At 39.4% G+C, this 22,996-nt stretch overlaps 1 protein-coding gene across 3 annotated transcripts in view; it reads left to right on the top strand.

The window, feature by feature from the left end:
* The window catches only part of LOC136865930 (gastrula zinc finger protein XlCGF57.1), a 73,460-nt gene that overhangs the window by 9,921 nt on the left and 40,543 nt on the right, over positions 1-22,996 (top strand). The window lies entirely within an intron of this gene.

The raw sequence follows: 22,996 nt of genomic DNA, 5'->3' as shown, positions 1-22,996 counted from the left end.
CCCATGGACTCACGTTTAGAAAATATCAAAATTAAAATATGAATGAAAATTCTGTTTACTTGATCGTAATTTTTATTGTTAATGGACGTATTTACTAATGGAATGATATTGAAATATTTAAAAGTAATGAGATATTTTCCTCATGTACTCTTATTGTGCCGGTTGGCACGCGATTTTAGCCTTTCCCTACTACATTTTAGGCCTGGGCTAAATGCCATTGAAATCTATGTTACTTGGAAATCTTTTTCCTATTTTCTTTAATTTTGTGTGGTGTGCGATTTTGTCGCTAACTGTATCTGTATTTTGTCTCTCCGCGGAGAATTTTAAATGTTTTATTTGTTGTGCGTCTCCATTTCCCCATTATCTATTGGTTCGCCTCGAATTTGCTCGAGAGCGAGTCCGGTTTTAGGCTCGTTCACTGGACGATCCGCTTCTTCTGCGTATCGTGTTGGAAGGCGAGTTAGTTCATTGTCGTCCGCCATGATCTCTGGAAGCCTTGTGTTGCAGGTCTGCGTAAGGGCCTTTAACCATCATAAAATGCCTCCGTGATTTTAAATGGATATGAGCTGAGGCCCAAATGTATTTTATTTTAAAATTTTAATTATTTTATTTTTACCTGGAGTGGACGCCTGTTTTCTTTATGTACCTGAAAAATGTAAGTAACGACATTTTCTACTGACACCATGGAGTTGGTTTCTTCGCATGGATAAAAGTAAGTTTCATTACTTTCTACTCTTCAACTACTGGAGTTGGATTTCGTCGCCTTTAATATTTTAAACAAAATTGTGGAACTCCAAGTGTACTGTGACTACATTTTCTTGTGGATCTCCATTGGAAATGAACTCGAAATTTAACAACGTATATTTAAAAAAAAAAAAAAGGAATCTTTTCGAACTGTTAACTGTATTTCCTAAACCCATCTAAGTGCGCAAGATTATTTATTTTCCATCGGCTGGTGTTCTTGGGGCTTAACTTTTAATGTGTTTTGGAAGGTTAAAGTAAATTGTAATGTATTTAACTCAAGAGCTTCTCATATGAAGGTTTGAGATCGCGAAATAATCTCTGTAGGTCGGAAATGGTTTCTGATTTTTAAAAAAATCTTTCTGTTCGTTCTTACTTTTGTGTTATTTCCTTTTATCCTAAGCTTGGGTATGCTTTTTCTATTTACTTTTCCATGGCAACCGTTGCCTGGGGGAATGATTCTTCCGAAAATAACAAATGTTTTTTTGGATTGCTTGAATATTGGACTGGATTTGTGACGTGCGAATTTTCACGTTGTGTGCTTTTGTGTCATTATTTATCTCCTTACTGGATTTATTTGGCTGTTTGTTTCCTTCGGGGGTTGTGTTGCCTGGTGCTCCTTGCCAACCTGTGTTTTGGAGCGGTCACTTCTGTGATTCGTTAATCACGGCTTCGTGTGATTTTATTTGGGGAGCGCCTTTCGGTTTTGATGTACGGCTGTATTCTTGGTATTTAATCTTGTTGGGCTCCCGTGATCAGACCCCGGAGAGTATCTCGAGGCCTCATTCCAACTTTTTTCTCTTCATGCATAAGTAATTATTCCTACAGAATGTTTTCTTATGAGGTTCAAAATACTACTAAAATCTGGTAAAGGTAAAGGGGATTGTCTGAGCTCATCTAAGGGACAGTCAAATTAGTCCATGTACTTTGGTGCAAATTATTAGTTTGTAATTCATTACTTTAAAGTTTTATTTGAAGTTATCTCTTCTACTAGAGGGCGTCCCTCGTTTTAAAGGTATTTGTTATTTTATTTTAGTTAATCAATTATTTACTGATATTCTCTTTCAAGGTCTATTTTATCCACTAGTTTAGGGTTAAGGTAATTAATATTTGTGAATTCATGAAGGTGCACCTTTTCTTTTAATGAACTTCTTTTCATTGTTATCTGTAAGGTTTGGTGTGAGCAATTAAACTTATAATTTCTTCAAATAAGATTTTTTGTTTTTCTTTCACGTTCTCTAACATTTACCACTGCGAAAACCGCTAGTAACGATCTGTGTTGCCTCTGTTAAATGGTCCAGTCGGTGTTCTTGAGGGTAAGTATTTTGCTTCCACTTTAAAGTTTCTCTTAATGGTTTAATTCTTTTCCTTGTTAACTTGTGCTAGTAATTGCCGGTACGTCTGGCACAGTTATTGGTAGCCTCGCACGGTTTTTGCAATTTTGGTACCGGTAGTACATTTTTAATATCTTTCCCTCGCACTGTGGTAAATGCTTGGAATAGTGAAGGAAAGACCTGTAGAACAAAAGAGAATGATGTAGGGTATTATTGTAAAATGAATGCAATCATCTTGTTTAAACTGATTGAATTTTTTTTCATGTTAACACCCTCTTGGTGTTTCTGTGTTGTTCGCCTTCGTGCTGTTGGTGACTGTTTCGGGCTCATGTGTATGAGGTTGGTAGTTCCCTACCAGCTGTTATGTACCGGTGTGCTCTGCGGTCCTGCTTCAGTGTTTTCAGGTGCCTGTATTTATCCTTTCTTTCCTCCATAGATTGGTGAGTCACGCATGTTTTCTATTATTTGAGTTCTTAAGTATTTACGTGAAATGGTAATACTACTGTATCTAATGTTATTTGGGCAAATATCGATGAGCTTGGGGCCATGAGTGTATCACATTTGCTGTGTGCTCTGTGTAGTACACCTTGTGTACGTTATCTGGTTTGAAATTTTAACTAACTACTTGTGTAAACGGTCAAGTATTTCGCAGTGAACTAGTTATCATCTCTCCTTGGTGAGCTTAATTGATAATCGTTTTTCGTGTGAAATTCGTGTGCATTTTTGTGTAATATGTAAACGTGTGAGATAGTTTGTACTCTGAGAACATGCTGTTGTGTTATTTGTCCTGGCCTACGGTTTTAGTTCTCAGACTTCATGTAATAATTGTTATTATTATCATCACTCCTATCACGTGTACTTTGGTGGCGTATGTTCTGGCATATTATTGGTGTACGTACTGTTTCTAATGTTGTGCTTCTGCGTTGTACCTGGCGTGTGATTTTACCTACATTTAAACCTAACCTTAGTGTTGACCATGGTGTGTGTGTGTTTCTATATGTGAGCAGTATAGTGCCGACATGTATGGTGAAATATTCCCTTCTAGCTTCGTTATTACCTGTAGCCACCTATTTTAAATGTTTCTGGTTTAATGTGGTTACCCGGTGCTCGTGTTATCTGTGCTGTTTATAAATATTTTTGAGTAATACTGGGCTTTAACTTGCTGGTACGGATTTCATGCTAGCTCGGTTTTTCCTAAATTAAGTGAAACTTAACGGTGGTGAACTATTTAAGGAGGTTTTGAATTTAATATGCACTGTGGTGTATTATTTAACCTTGGCCTTGCAACCATTTCTACTGTTAAAATTTTATTTTCTTCTGCGGTGACTTGCGAGCTGGTCACATTAATAATTGGTTTGATATCTTATCATGCCTGTTGAGCTTATATTAACCTGTGGGTGTATCATTTTGGTTATCTATGATCTGTAGTTGGTGATGGCTCTTGCTTTGCTTGTGCGTTTGCTGGTCTGTGCTAGTTGTGGGGTAGGTGTTTGCGAAACTGCATGAATGGGGTATCCCATTTTTACCCTGTCCCGCAGATGGTAGGGATTGGTGAATTGCTGGGCAGAGGTTTGAGTCATTTCACCCACCTCATCCTTTATGTTATAGGGCTATGGGGAATGCGTTGGTTATGGTTGAATTCTGGCAGGTGGTGTTGGTGCGGATTTCCTGTTAGTTTTGTACTTGAGCTTGTGTGCCTTTCCTGGTTCTCCGTGTTAGTTATTGGCTGTTGGTTTTCCCATTTCTGGTGTGCCTTGTACCTTATTATGGATTATATTTTTCCCCTGGTGGTAGTGTATCCATCTGGAGTGTGGCCTGCTTCAGGTTGCCAATTTATGGATTTTTTTTGAAGTGAAATTATTAACGTAACCTGTTTGTCTTCGTTGATTTCTACTGTTGCTGTCGAGGTTGGGTAATTAATTATTTATTTTGGGGTTTGCCTGTTCTCTGCATTGCTAGTTTGTGCGCTGCCTAAGCGATCGTGTACGTGGAGGTCTTTGTTTGAAAATTTTGTAACCTATCGTTATGTAATTGTATTCCATTTTGAGTTGTGGATTCCATCGGCCCCCTTACCATTTCTACTGTTACGGTGTTGCTGTTGTGTTAGAGTGGACCTTAACCTGAGGAGAGATTCCTTTTGGCCTAGTGGGTTTTGATTAAGTGTTCGGTGTCTGGGAATGATGTTGGTACCAAGTATATATATTTGTTGGGGTTATTTTTTTGGGGTGGGCATGATGACTTCTCTGCATGACGTTGAGGGTTGTACTATCCTTTATTCGTATTGGGACTGACGTGTGTTGTTGAAGTTTGTCATGGTGGTATTGTAGTTATTGTATGGTGTAATTGATTTGTTATGACATGTCAGGTGGGCAGTGCATTGCCTTTGATTGTACCTTGTGTCTTTGTAGATTTGGGAATAACCTTCCGTATGGGTCTATCGCTCGGATGGAATAATTTTAGCTTGTCTAATGTAACTTGTTGGTTTTGTGTGTCTTGGTTTCCTCGCTCCTTGTCTTCTTGCATTGGCTGTTGATCAGATGTTACCTTGTATTTAATTGTACCCCTTGTAAAGGTCAGTTAAAGTTCACCTGTCTCTCTATGACATTTTATTGTCTTCAGTGGATCTCTATTGTCTTTTGACAAGGTTGTTTTGTCATCTTGCCGTTCTGTGGGATCATTAGCTTGGTATGGGACTCGTTAATGGTCTTTAGGCGGTACCAAAGTCGCCGAACTGATGGATTATGGGGACTCTTGGTTGCGAACTTTTCTTCTTCATTGCCTGTGAGCATTTTCTAACGTCCTACCATATTTTCTACCTTTTATATTTTATTTACCGTGTCTCCTGGGTGTATGGGGAAGGTTTTTGTTTAGCTGGGTGGCGACAGAGTGACGTGTATGTCACGTATTTTTAGACCGCATTATTTGGCGAGGCCTTGACAGGCAACCGGTAGATTATGTTGTGTAGGTCACTGCTCTGAATTTCCTGAGGGTCGTGTGGTTTGAGGTGGATTCTACCGCCTTTTCTTATTTTAATCAGGTGTCCTGTGAGAACACATATTGTTGTTAATACTTGAAGTTGAAGGTTATGTGACTTCGGATTGGTTTTCCCTCCTGAATTTATTTAATCCATTGTCTATCCAGTTTTTCTGTGGTGTTATGAAGGAACCATTGAGAATTTATTCTTTTCCATCTTGGTATTAATCCTGACTGGGTATTGTTGCTAGTTTGATTGTTGATGCAAACATATCCGGACCACACCATCTTTTTGAAATAGAAGTCTCCATCTCTTGCTGACAACGTTACCCTTGTCTCGAATATCTGTACCTCTAACCCAAGGATTTCTTCGCTTAATTTAAAACTTGTAATCGGTGGATGTCATCGTTTCATAGAAGTAACTGTTTCTTATCATTCTTCTTGTTCAACTAGGTGATGTATTGTAATTCGGGGTGTTGATCCAGTAGACGTTGTAAATTTATTCAATGACCTTAAGTATTTTAAAAGAAAACATTTTAAAATTAATTATTGCTCATCGAGTTGTAGTTCTGAAACTACTGCGTACTATGAATTTGATGTTGACTCTGTTTTGGGGTGTATGCCAGTGTGATGTGTTCCTGGCTTAGAAATATTCTTTATTGATCAACGTATAATTATGCTATCCTAAATTGTGATGGTCGATCTGGATTACGTGTCTGATGTACATGTAACGTAGGCCTGGCCTGTATGTGTTTACCAAGGTGAGTATTCTGCTGGCACTGTTATTTAACTCCGTGTTTGTGGTACGTGGGAGTTGTGTTTCATGCTTACTGGGTATGAATTTATGTTGTGGAATGTATCTGATCCTGATTATTGAATTCCTGATTGAAAATGATGTTGAAATTACTCTTGGCTTATGACCGTTGTACTTCCGCGTTTATACTTATTGTTCACCATTCCGTGTGGTGGTATATTAATACGTTACCTTGTTTATACTCCCTGCTCGGGTAATTGCACCTCCCATATGCCTTGTTATGTGGTATGCTCTGGTCCTAGGTCAGTCGATTGCTCCTTAAAAATTTAAATTTGAGCCAAATATTTGGATCTTTGTTATCCTGTTATATGCGATTCACCAATTTAGTCTATCTTTCCTTGTCTCCCTATCCATTGTCTTTGCGTTCTGATCTTGCTGTGTTGCCAATTTGATTTTGTAGAGAAACAGAGGCTGCATTTCTTACTACCTAAAACCTGATGAAAATATATCTGTGGTGAAAATTTAATCTTAATGTAAGGTCAAAGGTATTTAAAAATTGTAAAACACATTTAGGATACCTTTTCGTGAAGAATCTGATGGTTATGTAGAACTAATTACTAATGATGGTGATGCCGAAAATGGCTAGGTGTTAAATTGGAAGGTCTCTGGACATGAATGAACTTTGGTAATTATGAATGGTGAATAATATAGATGACCTTTAATTTGCTTTGAAACATACTGAAATTAGTAACCTCTGATAAAAAAGGGTGTAGAAATGAAAAGGAATTATACTCTGTTCATGCAAGGTGGGTTTGTGTGTAAAAGTTATATTTGGTGATTTAGCTGATGAACTTTTGCTGCATAGGTGATGTTCTCTGAACTTTGATCTATTGTGGTGTGTAATGACTGATATTAATGTTTCAAAATGGATGTAATCTGGCTATTCTAGTGGTGTACTAAGATAGTTTCGGTGCAGTGATCATTATCTTAAAAGGACTAATTATTTGAAATTTAGATTGTGTCTGCATCACTGCACGTGGAGGGAGTTTATCTTGGGTTTTCCAGGGGGAGGCTGTGCCGGTTGGCACATGATTTTAGCCTTTCCCTACTACATTTTAGGCCTGGGCTAAATGCAATTGAAATCTATGTTACTTGGAAATCTTTTTCCTATTTTCTTTAATTTTGTGTGGTGTGCGATTTTGTCACTAACTATATCTGTATTTTGTCTCTCCGCGGAGAATTTTAAATGTTTTATTTGTTGTGCGTCTCCATTTCCCCATTATCTATTGGTTCGCCTCAAATTTGCTCGAGAGCGAGTCCGGTTTTAGGCTCGTTCACTGGATGATCCGCTTCTGCTGCATATCGTGTTGGAAGGCGAGTTAGTTCATTGTCGTCCGCCATGATTTCTGGAAGCCTTGTGTTGCAGGTCTGCGTAAGGGCCTTCAACCATCATAAAATGCCTCCGTGATTTTAAATGGATATGGGCTGAGGCCCAAATGTATCTTATTTTAAAATTTTAATTATTTTATTTTTACCTGGAGTGGATGCCTGTTTTCTTTCTGTACCTGAAAAATGTAAGTAACGACATTTTCTACTGATACCATGGAGTTGGTTTCTTTGCATGGATAAAAGTAAGTTTCATTACTTTCTACTCTTCAACTACTGGAGTTGGATTTCGTCGCCTTTAATATTTTAAACAAAATTGTGGAACTCCAAGTGTACTGTGACTACATTTTCTTGTGGATCTCCATTGGAAATGAACTCGAAATTTAACAACGTATTATTCCTACAGAATGTGTTTTCTTATGATGTTCAAAATACTACTAAAATCTGGTAAAGGTAAAGGGGATTGTCTGAGCTCATCTAAGGGACAGTCAAATTAGTCCATGTACTTTGGTGCAAATTATTAGTTTGTAATTCATTACTTTAAAGTTTTATTTTAAGTTATTTCTTCTACTAGAAGGCGTCCCTCGTTTTAAAGGTATTTGTTATTTTATTTTAGTTAATCAGTTATTTACTGATATTCTCTTTCAAGGTCTATTTTATCCACCAGTTTAGGGTTAAGGTAATTAATATTTGTGAATTCATGAAGGTGCACCTTTTCTTTTAATGAACTTCTTTTCATTGTTATCTGTAAGCTTTGGCGTGAGCAATTAAACTTATAAATCCTTCAAATAAGATTTTTTGGTTTTTCTTTCACGTTCTCTAACATTTACCACTGCGAAAACCGCTAGTAACGATCTGTGTTGCCTCTGTTAAATGGTCCATTCGGTGTTATTGAGGGTAAGTATTTTGCTTCCACTTTAAAGTTTCTCTTTAATGGTTTAATTCTTTTCCTTGCTAACTTGTGCTAGTAATTGCCGGTACGTCTGGCACATTATAATATCAAACTATCACTCCTACACGTCAATGTTTAAAAAAAGTTATAAATTAAAAATTTCTAAAGCTACAAATCTCAACAGCATCTTTTGTAACAATAACTATTACTGCTTTAATCAATACAAACAAAATATTGCATGTTATCCTAAAAAATCAAGAACCAGCAAGTGTTCAACTACTTCTCTGTAACACATTTGCATATTTTCTTCGAGCAAAATAAGCATACAGGTTTCAAACAGGAGCAGGAAGGATAGGCAGTCCTTCTTCTTTTCTTATAACTACATGAATAGGAGTACTTTCTCTCATTTCTGGCTAATTTTTGCTCTACTTCTGGCTGTTCACTGTCTGCAGGAATAACAAATTTGACGATTGATGACAGCATTGAATGAATCTGACGTGGCAAATTGTTGTTATATAAACATGTCATCAAATTATTCTTGTTGAGATTTTCATCATTGGCTTTCAAAATTTGCAGTCTGGTAAGCTTAGGTACATTTGATAATCTTTAATAAATTACTTAGGCATATATTGCTGATAAATCTACAATTCTGAAGAATACAGCCAAAGGCCATCAAGTCGTCCAGTGATCGCATGAATAAACTAAGTTTTACTGGTCAACAGTATCAACGCCTCCTTTGGAACTGTTGTAGTATTCAGTGATCATAGGTTTTCCAGAAATTAATCTGATGTCATCGTGATGCATAGAAGAGTACAATATCACTGGTTAATTTTTCTGTGGAACAACACTAACCAGTGTACAATCTTTAGTAAAGGCAAACTGAGAAGATTTACAATCTGGAAAAAATTTCTTTGGTATTTCATTTTTTTGAGTTCCAACTGTTATCAAGCCCTACTTCAATTCTTCCAGAAGCTCCATTGACGAGTACCAATTGTCGGTTCTAACATTGATGTTCGTATTGAAAATGGGCCTGCATAAATGAAGCACAGCCTCTCTTGGCACTGATTTCTTTCGTTTCTCCTCATCCTGTCCATATTCATCAGATCCCCTTCGTGTGTATAAATGCATATTGTACATATAAGAAGTTCCCGAATCTACCTTACACTGCATTTTCAATCCATATTTGCCCGGTTTATATGGCATAAACATTTTGAATTTCGATTGTCCTCTGAATGGGATCAGCATTTCATCGACAGTCATGTTGGCTACCAGTGAATAGTTTTGCTGACTGTTTTGCGCAAACATTTCTAAAATCTCATAAATATGGCCGGATGGATCAGATTCTTTACGAGCTTCACGATCAGTAAAATCGTCAAACCATATTGCCAATAGTAAAGACAAAAATCTGTTTTATGTCATGGATGCTGTAGTTAATTCTCTGCCTGAACCATTTGTTGCAGATTTTGATAACACACTTTCCCTGTTGGATTTAAAAGTTGCAGTATATAACAGTATTGACAAGAAACCTTTGAACTCCACTTGATTTGTGTCTTTAAAGGCTGCATTGTTTGGATACTTGCTATGCATGGGCTCAAGTTTTTTGTTTGTCCATGTTAGTACTAACCTCAACATACGATTATCCAAGTTAGTTTAAAATGAATATATGGGAGCAAGATAATCGTTGTCAGCTGGCGGTTGTCTGATTCTGGGCAGGCATAACAGATTGTGTGCAGGTATACGAATGTTTTTAACAAGAGGTCTATTTGACCACTTGTACTGATGTTTATTCTAATAGTAGTTCTCATCCCTTGCAGATGATTCAATGTTGCTTTGATCGGATGACATCTCGGAGAATTCAGGGTTAGTGTCATGTTCACTAGGAATATAAACACTATCTTCATCATCTGAATCTATTTCTGGTAAGCGTCGCTGAACTTTTGTTCTTATAACTTGTAAAATATCTTCACTTTCATTTCCTGTTTCATTTCCTTCTTCTTGAAGCCATAAATTCACAACCGATTCTAAATCAGGATCAGTGAAATTTACTGAAGAATGTCCTGCTCGATAGTGATTCATATGGAAATTCTGAAACAGAAATAAAATAAGCAAAATTAAATTCATGAAGAATACTATGAGTTATAACTGTTACGGAGATTCCGTGGTGGACAGAGGTGAAAGAAAGTGTGGGCATGAATGGGTCTATAAACAACAATGAAAAGATTAATTCAAATTTTTAAAATTAGATTTATATTTCCGTCTCAGCTCTATTTTTTCTTTTTTCGTAAATAAGACTTTACAAAATTCAGGTAAAAGATCGTAGACAATTTTAGATCATCGAATAAGAACAACCGTGAGCTTGAGTCTAACTAATTATACATTCTCCAATGAGCGCGGCGGCTCTTTTCAAAATAAAATCAAGGAGAGAACCTTCGCAATTTCTTTTAGAGAGTATTCAAAATATACAATATTTCAAGAGCTTTTGCTCCACAAAATTGTCTAGGAGACTATTCTCTGAACATTACACTATTAGAGCATTCCAAAGGCATACTTCAACATTTACATTAATAGCCAGAGTGTCTTCGCTCTATAAAATTTACATTTTCAACGAGTTATAAATAAGATACTCCCCTTCGATGGATATGGGCAGGGCTGAAGGCCTCCCCATATGCTTTACAATGTGATTTAACAAAAAAATTAAGTTACTGAACTGGAACCAAAAGAAATATACCAGACTTCTTACTGCCATCACTGAATGGCCTAAATTGTCAAAACAAGAGACTTCATACTGCTTTAATTTGGGAGATATGAACCCTAAAGATTCTCTCCGTGGCTGGGTTGCTCACCAAAATGGTGATAGGTGTTAAGAAATCCAAAATAATGTATGTCCAATGAAATCTGTAGGCAAGCTTGCCTGCAGGAACGAAATTTTTAACCATGACCTGATCTCCAACCTTTAAATTGGTGGGCCTCCATCCAGGGTCATATCTCTCTCTAACCTTTCCATGAGAAGCCTTAAGGTTACTCTTAGACTTTTTCCACAGGTCTCTGATATTATCAGGATCTATTGTCTCGCAATATCTCATTGAGGGACCAAAGATTAGATAGTAGTGTGTTGGGAACAAACTTGAACATGAGAGAGGCAGGAGTGAACTTGTGGGACTCATGAATGGCCGAATTTAGAGCAATGGCTAACCAATGGAGAGAAGTATCCCACCTGGAATGATCTTCATAATGAAAAGCTATCAAAGCAGATCAAAGATTACGATTGCCCCGCTCAGTCAGAGATGGTTGAGGGTAATAAGCGGAAGTATTTACATAGGTTATGGACAGATCAAAACATAAATTTCAGAATAAATTAGAGGTGAAAGCCTTTGCAATGTCGGAAACTATATATCGACAAGTCCCAAGAGAAGCAAAGATAGTATTAAGGCAAGAAATGTTAGACTGAGCGGTAGCCAGCTTAGTCAGGAATAACCATGAAAATCTAGTAAAGCCGTCTGCACATACAAGAAGAAATTTATTCCCGTTCCCCTTTGATTGAAGGGTCAGACGTAGTCTGTGTAAAAATGCTCAATGGGGCGAGATGCTTGATGAGATGACAATAGCCCTAGCTTAGTAGACAAGGTAGGCTTACTAAGCAAGCAAGGTTTACATGCATTGACCAGTTCTCTGATTTTGCCATCCATACCCTTTCAAATAAACACCTCTCTGATTTTCTCTCTTGTTTTGAAGATGCCTGAATGCCCCCCTAATTAGACTTCATGATAGTATTTGAAGATCTTGGGCACAAGGACCGCTACAACCACTACTTTCATCTCCTGACTGTGCCTCGAAGGGCAACACTAAACCCCGCTCCTCCATACATAACAGACGACATGATCCCCATAAGAAAGGGTTTCCATAATAGGAGCCAGCACTGGATCTTGTCGTTGAAATTTCTCAATGCCCCGAAATAACATAGGGACATCAATCTATGGGCATGGGAGAAGAAGAACTCGGTGTTTTTAATCCTTAATGTGGTTTAACCTTCCTTCCTTCGGTTTCAGTTCAAGGCTTCCTAGTAATTCTGTATAATTTAAATTTATTACTTCCCGGTTTTGGTTTCCAACCTATTGCAAAAACTTATCTAATTTAAATATCTACCGTAAATGGATTCAATGAATGATGTGTTGCATTTTTAATGTCATATCTTGATTTCGATTTGTGCCTAACTAACCTTCCTTGGTATTGTTTAAAAAAAACTTAATTCCTTCATAGAACCTTCTGGTGTTTAAATTAATAATAATGAACAAATTGCAGCCAGTGGTCATTGGGGTATATCAAGTCGGGGTTCATAAGATTGATTCTATGTATCTCTATAATTCTTGTATTTATATTTTCCTTTATTAAAGCTTTGTTATTATTTATTTCTGAGTTATCATTATATAGTTTGACCAGCAGGATGGCAGTCACACAACAATGTTACAGATTTTGGGTAAGTTATGGGTAGCTCTTTCCACATCACTTTGATTTGCTGTGGATTCATGTTTGACGTCCTCAGTTGATCAATTAACGTATTAGTTACACCTACGTCACAGTGGTAGCAGATATGCGTGGTTGTCTCTTGTTTTGTCAGATTAATATAATGATATATAAGGTTTATTTGTTAACCTTGTTGGTGCATTCTATTATTCCTATGGTTTTCTTATTTTCATGTTGTGTTTCTGCCTTCTCCCATTTTGTCTATTTGCATGGATATTATCTGTTGGAACCATCGTTTTGATTTGATCATTCTGGAATTGGTTTGGTCGATGTCAACCTATTTACAGTGTTTGCGATTTAATTTACTTTCTCCTGTTCTCCTGGAGCAACAACAAGTAAGTTTGTGGTGTTTAATTTGAATATAATAATGGTATTGAGACTGTAGGCCTAATTAGATAGTGAGCAGATTGTGCTCTCAGCCGCCTTATTAGGCGATTTTCTCACTGAAACGCTACGTGGATCTAAACCATGGCATTCCTCTATTTACCCAGCTTGATGTGGAGTGTCATGCATGCAGGCTTTGTGAACATCTTGAAGATATGTCTGGTTGTTTAAGAATATCCTAGTGTTTTCATCGTTTAACCTTTAAGATTGTGCCTGAATTTATGCTGAGCTGTCTTTACTAAGTTCAATATCATTACCATGTCATTTGTTTCAGCACTGTGGTGTCCTGCTTATTCTGGTTTTGAGAATTTCAATTATTCCTCTTAAAATATTGTCTTTGAACCTTAATGTGTTTTGCCAGATATCCCATTTTCTCTGTCCTATGAGTTACATCCTGTGTTATATGTATGTATGTTCTAATGAACCCTTATCTTCAGCATCCGTGTGTTTGAAATCTTGGATTTAGGCCTATTAGGGGGATGTACTGAGGATATTAATTCCTTTTGCCTTTAATTGGTTTAGTACATGTTTCTGATGTTACTGTTTGTTATTAGTGGTTATTGGTGTTTTGCTGGTGATGCAATAAGACTCCCTGGAGGGTTACATAACTTTTTAATTACCATTTGTGTCATGTTAGTAAGGGACCTAGTTTATTGTGTGCATGTGTGTGTAATCCTGTAGCAACTTGATTTAATTCTTGTTACCTATTTCATTTATTATTTATGGATTTGGTTCTTGTGGGAAATTTTGGTCTTGTCGTTCTCTGCTATTGGTCGCTAATTTTAATCTCGAGGTGTTGCTTAAAATTATTTTAAACGTTTATTTTGATGTGTATTAATTTTATGGATAGTTTCGGGTGTAAGCCCGAGGCTCAATCTCTAACCTACTGTATTTAATGATGTCTTCTTCTCACCATCCTAATGAGTTCTGGCATTCCTTGAATTTTATCTGAAGTTCTTTGCTTTATGTGGGTAGTTGCTGAGATTTATTTAGCTAGTTGTACATTGGTTAATTCTAAGTGATTCTTGCAGTGTCGATCTTACTACCCCCTCTAAATTGTACCTTATTCTCACTATCTCTATTGTCTAACATCTCATTATGTACCTTCTGGAGGATCATAACTTCCGTAATTCTGATGTGAAGGGGTTAGAATTGCTTAATATGCTCCAAATTTTCTTCCTTTTATACTTTTGTTAACTGGGAAATGTTTCTATACCTGTCCAGTCTCTCTGTTCTAGATTCATGTTCTGACATGAAGCCAGCTTTGTGCTAGGTTATTATCCTTTCAATTAATATCGTTGCACACTATGTATTTCCCAGATAAGTATGTGATTATCTGATGTGCATCTTGCCAGCATGGACAGTTATGTTGTTGTCAGTCTGATCGATCTTGGGGTCCTCGAGACTGACTCTAATATTTTTCCTACTCTTACCATAATAAAGGTCTTATGAAGATCAACTTGTAGGATACCAGCAAGATATAGCAGATATCTTGGATTCATTAGGTCAAATGGACTGTATCGCGATTGACCTGTCTAAAACATTTGATAGGATGGATCATGGGAGACTACTGGCAAAAATTAGTGCAATTGGACTAGACAAAAGAGTGACTGAATGAGTTGCTATATTTCTAATAAATCGATCTCAGAGAATTAGAGTAGGCGAAGCTTTATCTGACCTTGTAATAATTAAGAGGGGAATTCCTCAAGGCAGTGGTGTTAATGGCAGTTTTCTACCTTTTAGCGACCTGATTGGCTTGAAGTACACTACGTAACACATACACCTTTTCAACACCAGCATACCTCCCAGGCGGCTGTCTTGCCTCCTGGGCCCTAGCATTAGGAAATTGCACATGGCCGCCATCTTGTGTATTAGTCCCTAGGCCATTTCCTTAAGTCCTATGCATACCGCCTATCCTATCCTGGGCCAGCTTTCTCCATAAGAGCCTATATATAGCCGCCATCTTCCCCATTCGCTCCTGGTCCAGCTCTTGGGGGGTTAGTCCCATAAGAGCCCATGTATAGTGGCCATCTTGCCCATTAGCCCCTGTTCAGAAGCAGTCTATTGTCACTACTACAATACATACACCTTTTTCAACACCAGCATACCTCCCAGACTTTGATCAGTCGATGCTAGAGCCCTCACAGAGGGTGTAGAGAACTTGCTATACTTTGGTCAGTTGGGGCTACAACCATCGCAGTGGTGTTAGTGGCAGTTTTCTACCTTTTAGCGTCCTGATTAGCTTCGAGTACACTACGTAACACATACACCTTTTCAACACCAACATACCTCCCAGGCGGCTGTCTTGCCTCTGGGACACTAGCATTAGGAAATTGCACATTGCCGCCATCTTGTGTATTAGTCCCTAGGCCATTTCCTTAAGTCCTATGTATACCGCCTATCCTACCCTGGGCCAGCTTTCTCCATAAGAGCCTATATACAGCCGCCATCTTGCCCATTCGCTCCTGGTCCAGCTCTTGGGGGGTTAGTCCCATAAGAGCCCATGTATAGCGGCCATCTTGCCCATTAGCGCCTGGGCCAGAAGCGGTCTATTGTCACTACACCTTTTTCAACACCAGCATACCTTCCAGACTTTGATCGGTCGATGCTAGAGCCCTCACAGAGGGTGTAGACAACTTGCTACACTTCGGTCAGACTGGGCTACAAGTGTCGCAGTGGTGTTAGTGGCGGTTTTCTACCTTTTAGCGTGCTGATTGGCTTGAAGTACACTACGTAACACATACACCTTTTCAACACCAATATACCTCCCAGGCGGCTGTCTTGCCTCTGGGACCCTAGCATTAGGAAATTGCACATTGCCGCCATCTTGTGTATTAGTCCCTAGGCCATTTCCTTAAGTCCTATGTATACCGCCTATCCTACCCTGGGCCAGCTTTCTCCATAAGAGCCTATATACAGCCACCATCTTGCCCATTCGCTCCTGCTCCAGCTCTAGCTCTCGGGGGGTTAGTCGCATAAGACTCGTTGGCTGTATAGTCAGCGTACTGGCCTTCGGTTCAGAGGGTCCCGGGTTCGATTCCCGGCCGGGTTGGGGATTTTAACCTTAATTGTTTAATTCCAGTGGCCCGGGGGCTGGGTGTTTGTGCTGTCCCCAACATCCCTGCAACTCACACACCACACATAACACTATCCTGCACCACAATAACACGCAGTTACCAACAAATGGCAGATACCGCCCACCCTCGTCGTAGGGTCTGCCTTACAGGGGCTGCACTTGGCTAGAAATAGCCACACGAAATTATTATTATTAGTCCCATAAGAGCAAATGTATAGCAGCCACCATGCCCATTAGCCCCTGGGCCAGAAGCGGTCTATTGTCACAACACCTTTTTCAACACCAGCATACCTCCCAGACTTTGATCGGTCGATGCTAGAGCCCTCACAGAGGGTGTAGAGACCTTGCTACACTTTGGTCAGACTGGGCTACAACCGTCGCAGTGGTGTTAGTGGCAGTTTTCTACCTTTTAGCGACCTGATTGGCTTGAAGTACACTACGTAACACATACACTATTTCACTACCAACATACCTCCCAGGCGGCTGTCTTGCCTCTGGGACCCTAGCATTAGGAAATTGCACGTTGTCGCCATCTTGTGTATTAGTCCCCAACCATTTCCTTAAGTCCTATGTATACCGCCTATCCTACCCAGGGCTAGCTTTCTCCATAAGAGCCTATATATAGCCGCCATCTTGCCCATTCGCTCCTGGTCCAGCTCTCGGGGGTTAGTCCCATAAGAGCCCATGTAGAGCGGTCATCTTGCACATTAGCCCCTGGGCTAGAAGCGGTCTATTGTCACTACACCTTTTTCAACACCAGCATACCTCCCAGGCTTTGATCGGTCGATGCTAGAGCCCTCACAGAGGGTGTAGAGAACTTGCTACACTTCGGTCAGACGGGGCTACAACCGTCGCAATGGTGTTAGTGGCAGTTTTCTACCTTATAGCGTCCTGATTGGCTTGAAGTACATTACGTAACACATACACCTTTTCAACACCAGCGTACCTCCCAGGCGGCTGTCTTGCCTCTGGGACCCTAGCATTAGGAAGTTGCACATGGCCGCCGTCTTGTGTATTAGTCCCTAGGCCATTTCCTTAAGTCCTGTGTATACCGCCTATCCTACCCTGGGCCAGCTTTCTCCATAAGAGCCTATATACAGCCGCCATCTTGCCCATTCTCTCCTGGTCCAGCTCTCAGTGGGTTAGTCCCATAAGAGCCTATGTATAGCGGCCATCTTGCCCATTAGCCCCTGGGCCAGAAACGGTCTATTGTCACTACCAACATACCTCCCAGGCGGCTGTCTTGCCTCTGGGACCCTAGCATTAGGAAGTTGCACATTGCCGCCATCTTGTGTATTAGTCCCTCGGCCATGTCCTTAAGGCCTATGTATACCGCCTATTCTACGTTGGGCCAGCTTTCTCCATAAGAGCCTATATATAGCCACCATCTTGCCCATTCGCTCCTGGTCCAGCTCTCGGGGGGGGGGGGGGGTAGTCCCATAAGAGCCCATGTATAGCGGCCATTTGCCCATTAGCCCCTGGGCCAGAAGCGGTCTATTGTCACAACACCTTTTTCAACACCAGCATACCTCGCAGACTTTGATCGGTCGATGCTAGAGCCCTCACAGAGGGTGTAGAAACCTTGCTACACTTTGGTCAGACTGGGCTACAACCGTCGCAGTGGTGTTAGTGGCAGTTTTCTACCTTTTAGCGACCTGATTGGCTTGAAGTACACTACGTAACACATACACTATTTCAACACCAACATACCTCCCAGGCGGCTGTCTTGCCTCTGGGACCCTAGCATTAGGAAATTGCACGTTGTCGCCATCTTGTGTATTAGTCCCCAACCATTTCCTTAAGTCCTATGTATACCGCCTATCCTACCCAGGGCTAGCTTTCTCCATAAGAGCCTATATATAGCCGCCATCTTGCCCATTCGCTCCTGGTCCAGCTCTCGGGGGTTAGTCCCATAAGATCCCATGTAGAGCGGTCATCTTGCACATTAGCCCCTGGGCCAGAAGCGGTCTATTGTCACTACACCTTTTTCAACACCAGCATACCTCCCAGGCTTTGATCGGTCGATGCTAGAGCCCTCACAGAGGGTGTAGAGAACTTGCTACACTTCGGTCAGACGGGGCTACAACCGTCGCAATGGTGTTAGTGGCAGTTTTCTACCTTATAGCGTCCTGATTGGCTTGAAGTACATTACGTAACACATACACCTTTTCAACACCAGCGTACCTCCCAGGCGGCTGTCTTGCCTCTGGGACCCTAGCATTAGGAAGTTGCACATGGCCGCCGTCTTGTGTATTAGTCCCTAGGCCATTTCCTTAAGTCCTGTGTATACCGCCTATCCTACCCTGGGCCAGCTTTCTCCATAAGAGCCTATATACAGCCGCCATCTTGCCCATTCTCTCCTGGTCCAGCTCTCAGTGGGTTAGTCCCATAAGAGCCTATGTATAGCGGCCATCTTGCCCATTAGCCCCTGGGCCAGAAACGGTCTATTGTCACTACCAACATACCTCCCAGGCGGCTGTCTTGCCTCTGGGACCCTAGCATTAGGAAGTTGCACATTGCCGCCATCTTGTGTATTAGTCCCTCGGCCATGTCCTTAAGGCCTATGTATACCGCCTATTCTACGTTGGGCCAGCTTTCTCCATAAGAGCCTATATATAGCCGCCATCTTGCCCATTTGCTCCTGGTCCAGCTCTCGGGGGGGGGGGGGGTAGTCCCATAAGAGCCCATGTATAGCGGCCATTTGCCCATTAGCCCCTGGGCCAGAAGCGGTCTATTGTCACTACTACTTTCCGTATAATGTAGTGTGTGGTAACTCATTTTTTGCCAACCAATACATTGATCTTAGGGCTCCGAGAAAGGCATCTCTCTGTAAATTGTTTAATATAGAAACTGATTTTACTGTTTGTCAAATCCAGCTTCTTCGAATGCAAGTCTTTCATTTAAGTTTGAACAAGAATCGGAATGCAGCTTGCTTTGTTCATGGTCAACTAAACTCTCCTTTCGAAGTCTTGCACACGTATATTCACCGAAGTCGCTTCCTTCTTTGTCGGTTTCTTCAGTGAACATTTTATACATGTGGAACATAATTTGCCATTTTATTTCATAATTAACCACGTAAATTGCTTAAAGCAGTCATTGCTGATGCCGGATAAGCGGTGTTTAGAATAATGTTTCACCTGTGGTTTTCATTTCGAATTCTTTCCACTTCACCAGATGAGCCGGCCTCAGCAGTGTCTTTTTCGGAAATCCCATCTGGTGTTGAACTATTACTTTTACTAGGTTTTTTCTTAGAAGAGTAGATGTTTGACTAGATTTCCTGCTCAGTTTGAGAACACTTAATTTGGCGTCAAAAACACGAAGAAATGAAACGGGCAGTTCATTTAGGTAATTCCCGCCTGAGATTGAAATAATAACAATATTCGTGATCAGTTAGAAAGTAAAGCACAAATGGAAAACACTGACATTAATAATAGTTAAAATGTAATTAAATCATAACTATAAATTAACTGAAGTCCATTGTTAGCATTGTTAGTAAATGTTACGGAAAATAAAAGAACACCGAACAAACAGATTTGCTTCGAAAACAACTAAGTTGGTGACACCATATTCTATCGATTCGTGGTTTCATATTCGATTGTAGATCGAAATTTTCCATCAAATTGTCTGCCGTAGCAAATGCGTAATACCAAATACTGTATTAAAGTATTTGGTTATACCAAATATTTGGAAAAACGTTGTGATGAGCTAGTGATGGAGTGGAGTCGAGAAAGTCGGTCTCTAGTTGAGTCCTATGCTGGAAATGGACACTGCCCCGGAATCAAATCAAAATCAAATCAAAATCTCTTTATTTGCAAATGAGGTGTCTACCTCGGTGGCAAATGGTACACTAAAATACATTATTGTCAAGCACTAAATATTAAATTAACAAGAGAAGAAATTTTTTCCTATAATACAATATTATACAATTTACGCTAACAATGTTTTCTATTAAACACACAGCTCATCCTTAATAAATTTATATTGTTTACAAAATTCTAATTATAATATCTCCTGTACTACTTACAAATATAGTCAACTGATATACAGTATGTGGAATTGCTTCAAATGATACTATAAAACTGGTATAACATTAATATTTACATTGCATTTATTTATTTACTATTTTTTTTTTTACCCGTTCTGGATCCTAAGTAGCATAACGACCTGCTGCGTCTTAACCAGAGCCCCTTTTGCCACCACTTTTCAGAGTTCCTGAAGGGCCTTCACAGCTACCGTAGCGTAGGGCCCTCGAAGTCCCCACTGTACTTCACCCCTACAGGCAGTCCCCTACTTTGGCTGTCCAAACTCCTTAGACCAGGGGATGGAATTAATTTATTCACACACATTTTTTTATTTACAATAACCTGCACCGGTCGAATGCCCTCTAACACTTCATTTATTTTCTCTGTTGCTGTTTATTCTCTTCTTGAATATCTGTACAGATTTTGGAAAAGGATCAAACACTACCCCTGGTAAACTGTTCCACTCCTTCACACCCTTCCCAATGAATGAAAATTTACCCCAATCACTTCTGCTAAAATTCCTTCTAATTTTATATTTGTGGTCAGTCCTGCCGATATAATTATTTTCCAACTGAAGCCTCTCACGGATATCTCCCCATGCTGCTTCTCCTGTATAGGCTCTATATAATCCTGTAAGTCTAGTTTTCTCCCTTCTCTTACTTAAAGTTTCCCACCCAAGTTCCTTTAACATTTCTGATACACTACTCTTTCTCCTGAAATCCCCTGTTACAAATCTTGCTGCTTTCCTCTGCACACTATCTATTTCTTTTATTAGGTATTCTTGGTGAGGATCCCAAACACTGTTTGCATATTCCAATAATGGACGAACCATACTCAAGTAACTTTTTTCTTTTAATTCTTTGTTGCATCCTTTAAGTAGCCTCATTATGACATGTAATGATCTGTATGCTTTCCCAACAATGTCATCAATATGACCCTTCCAGTGCAAATTACTTTCAAATCTCACACCTAAGTATTTGCACTTGCCATCTTTTGGGATAACTACCTCATCCAAAGTATATTCAAATTCAGTTTTAAAGCTCCTGTTTGTGAAAGTTGTAACAGTTGATTTGCCTCCATTAACCTTCATATTATTTTCTTCAACCCATTGTTGGATACTTTCAGGGTCCCTTTGTAATTCTGAACAATCCTCAATGTTGTTTATTTCTCTATAAACAATTATGTCATCTGCATACAATCTTATTTTTGATGTTATATTGTTCCCTAAATCATTTGCGTATATTAAGAAAAGTAACGGACCGATTATACTACCCTGTGCAATTCCCTTCCAAACTTTCTCTTCCTGCGATACGTTATTTCCTACTTTGACTTTCTGAACCCTTGAATTTAGAAATGCTTTTATCCAACGTGTAACCCTTACGTCCAATCCTATTCCCTCCAATTTCTTTAATAATATTCCATGTTCCACTCTATCAAAGGCTTTGGAAAGATCTATGGCTATGCAATCTAACTGACCTCCTGAATCCAACTGATCTGATATGTCCTGCTGAAATCCCACCAGTTGTGCCTCACAAGAAAATTTCTTTCTAAATCCATACTGGCTCCTCATGAACCAATTTTTATCATCACATATCCCTCTGATGTACTTCGATATTAAACTCTCCAGAATTTTACAAACTATACTGGTCAGGCTGATTGGTCTGTAGTTCTCTGGTTTCCTTTTATCACCCTTTCCTTTATAAATTGGTATTATTATAGATTCCTTCCATTCCTTTGGTATTACACTATTATTTATGACATAGTCAAAGAGAAATTTTAAATAAGGCACTATGTACCACCCCATTGTCTTTAATACCTCCCCAGTAATTTGATCACTTCCTGCAGCTTTTCCTTGCTGAAGCAGTTGGATTTCTCTGAAAATATCTTCGTTTGTGAATGAGAAGCTTCTTGTTTCCCTCTGTCTCTCTCCCTCTCTATCTTCTGTTTCGGTTTCCAACTCTTGACAATCATCGACTGAATCTCTAAATTCCCTACTAAATAGGTTTGCTTTCTCAGTATCTGTTAGATAGTGTTCACCCCCTTCTCCCACCATTGTAGGAATTTGGACTCCTTTTCCTTTTTGATTCCTGATATATGAATACAGCTTTTTCCATTTCCCTTTGTGGTCATTACCCTCTTGAAGTATGCCATTCATATAATTCTCTTTTGCTTCCTTTTTCACTCTATTCAGTTCCCTCATTAGCTGTTTTCTAGTTTCTCTACTCTCCCTACCCTCTTTGATTTTCCTGTTTACTATTCTACATTTTCTTTTTAATTTTCTTATTTCCCTTGTATAATAAACAGGGTCTGAGGTCATTTTACCCTTCTTAACAGGTACAAATCTCTTCTCTCCTTCCCAAATAATTCCTTTAAATTTAGCCCAAAGTGTATCCACGTTACTCCCTTCACTTATCCAACAACTGAATCGAGTCCATGATTGGGAATACGCGTCCTATTCTCTGACCGTTCGTAAAATTACTTGTAACAACGAAACTATCGGGAATGGGATCGTGATATAACGAAGGAAGTGTGTTTAAAATAACACTTAATGACTCCAAGGCAATGATATGGTTCAATATATGCGAAGTACATACACTTCAAATCAAGAATAAAATAATGAACAAAACCCCAAACTTAGTTAAATCTTGACTTACGATAATCTCAAACATTAGTGTGGTATTCGCCTTACCACTTCCTGAAATTGAGTACTGAAGGACTGAATGTCAGTAATTTCTCTGTAGCTGCTAGTGATATTGTTGCCCGGCTGAGTGGCTCAGACGGTTGAAGAGCTGGCTTTCTGACCCCAACTTGGCAGGTTCAATCCTGACTCAGTCCAGTAGTATTTGAATGCTCAAATATGTCAGCCTCCATAGATTTACTGGTACATAAAGGAACTCCTGCGGGACACAATTC

This window comes from Anabrus simplex, chromosome 3 (genome assembly GCF_040414725.1).
Source record: "Anabrus simplex isolate iqAnaSimp1 chromosome 3, ASM4041472v1, whole genome shotgun sequence".
Taxonomy (NCBI): Eukaryota; Metazoa; Arthropoda; class Insecta; order Orthoptera; family Tettigoniidae; genus Anabrus; species Anabrus simplex.
This window is presented reverse-complemented; position numbering and strand designations above follow the sequence as displayed.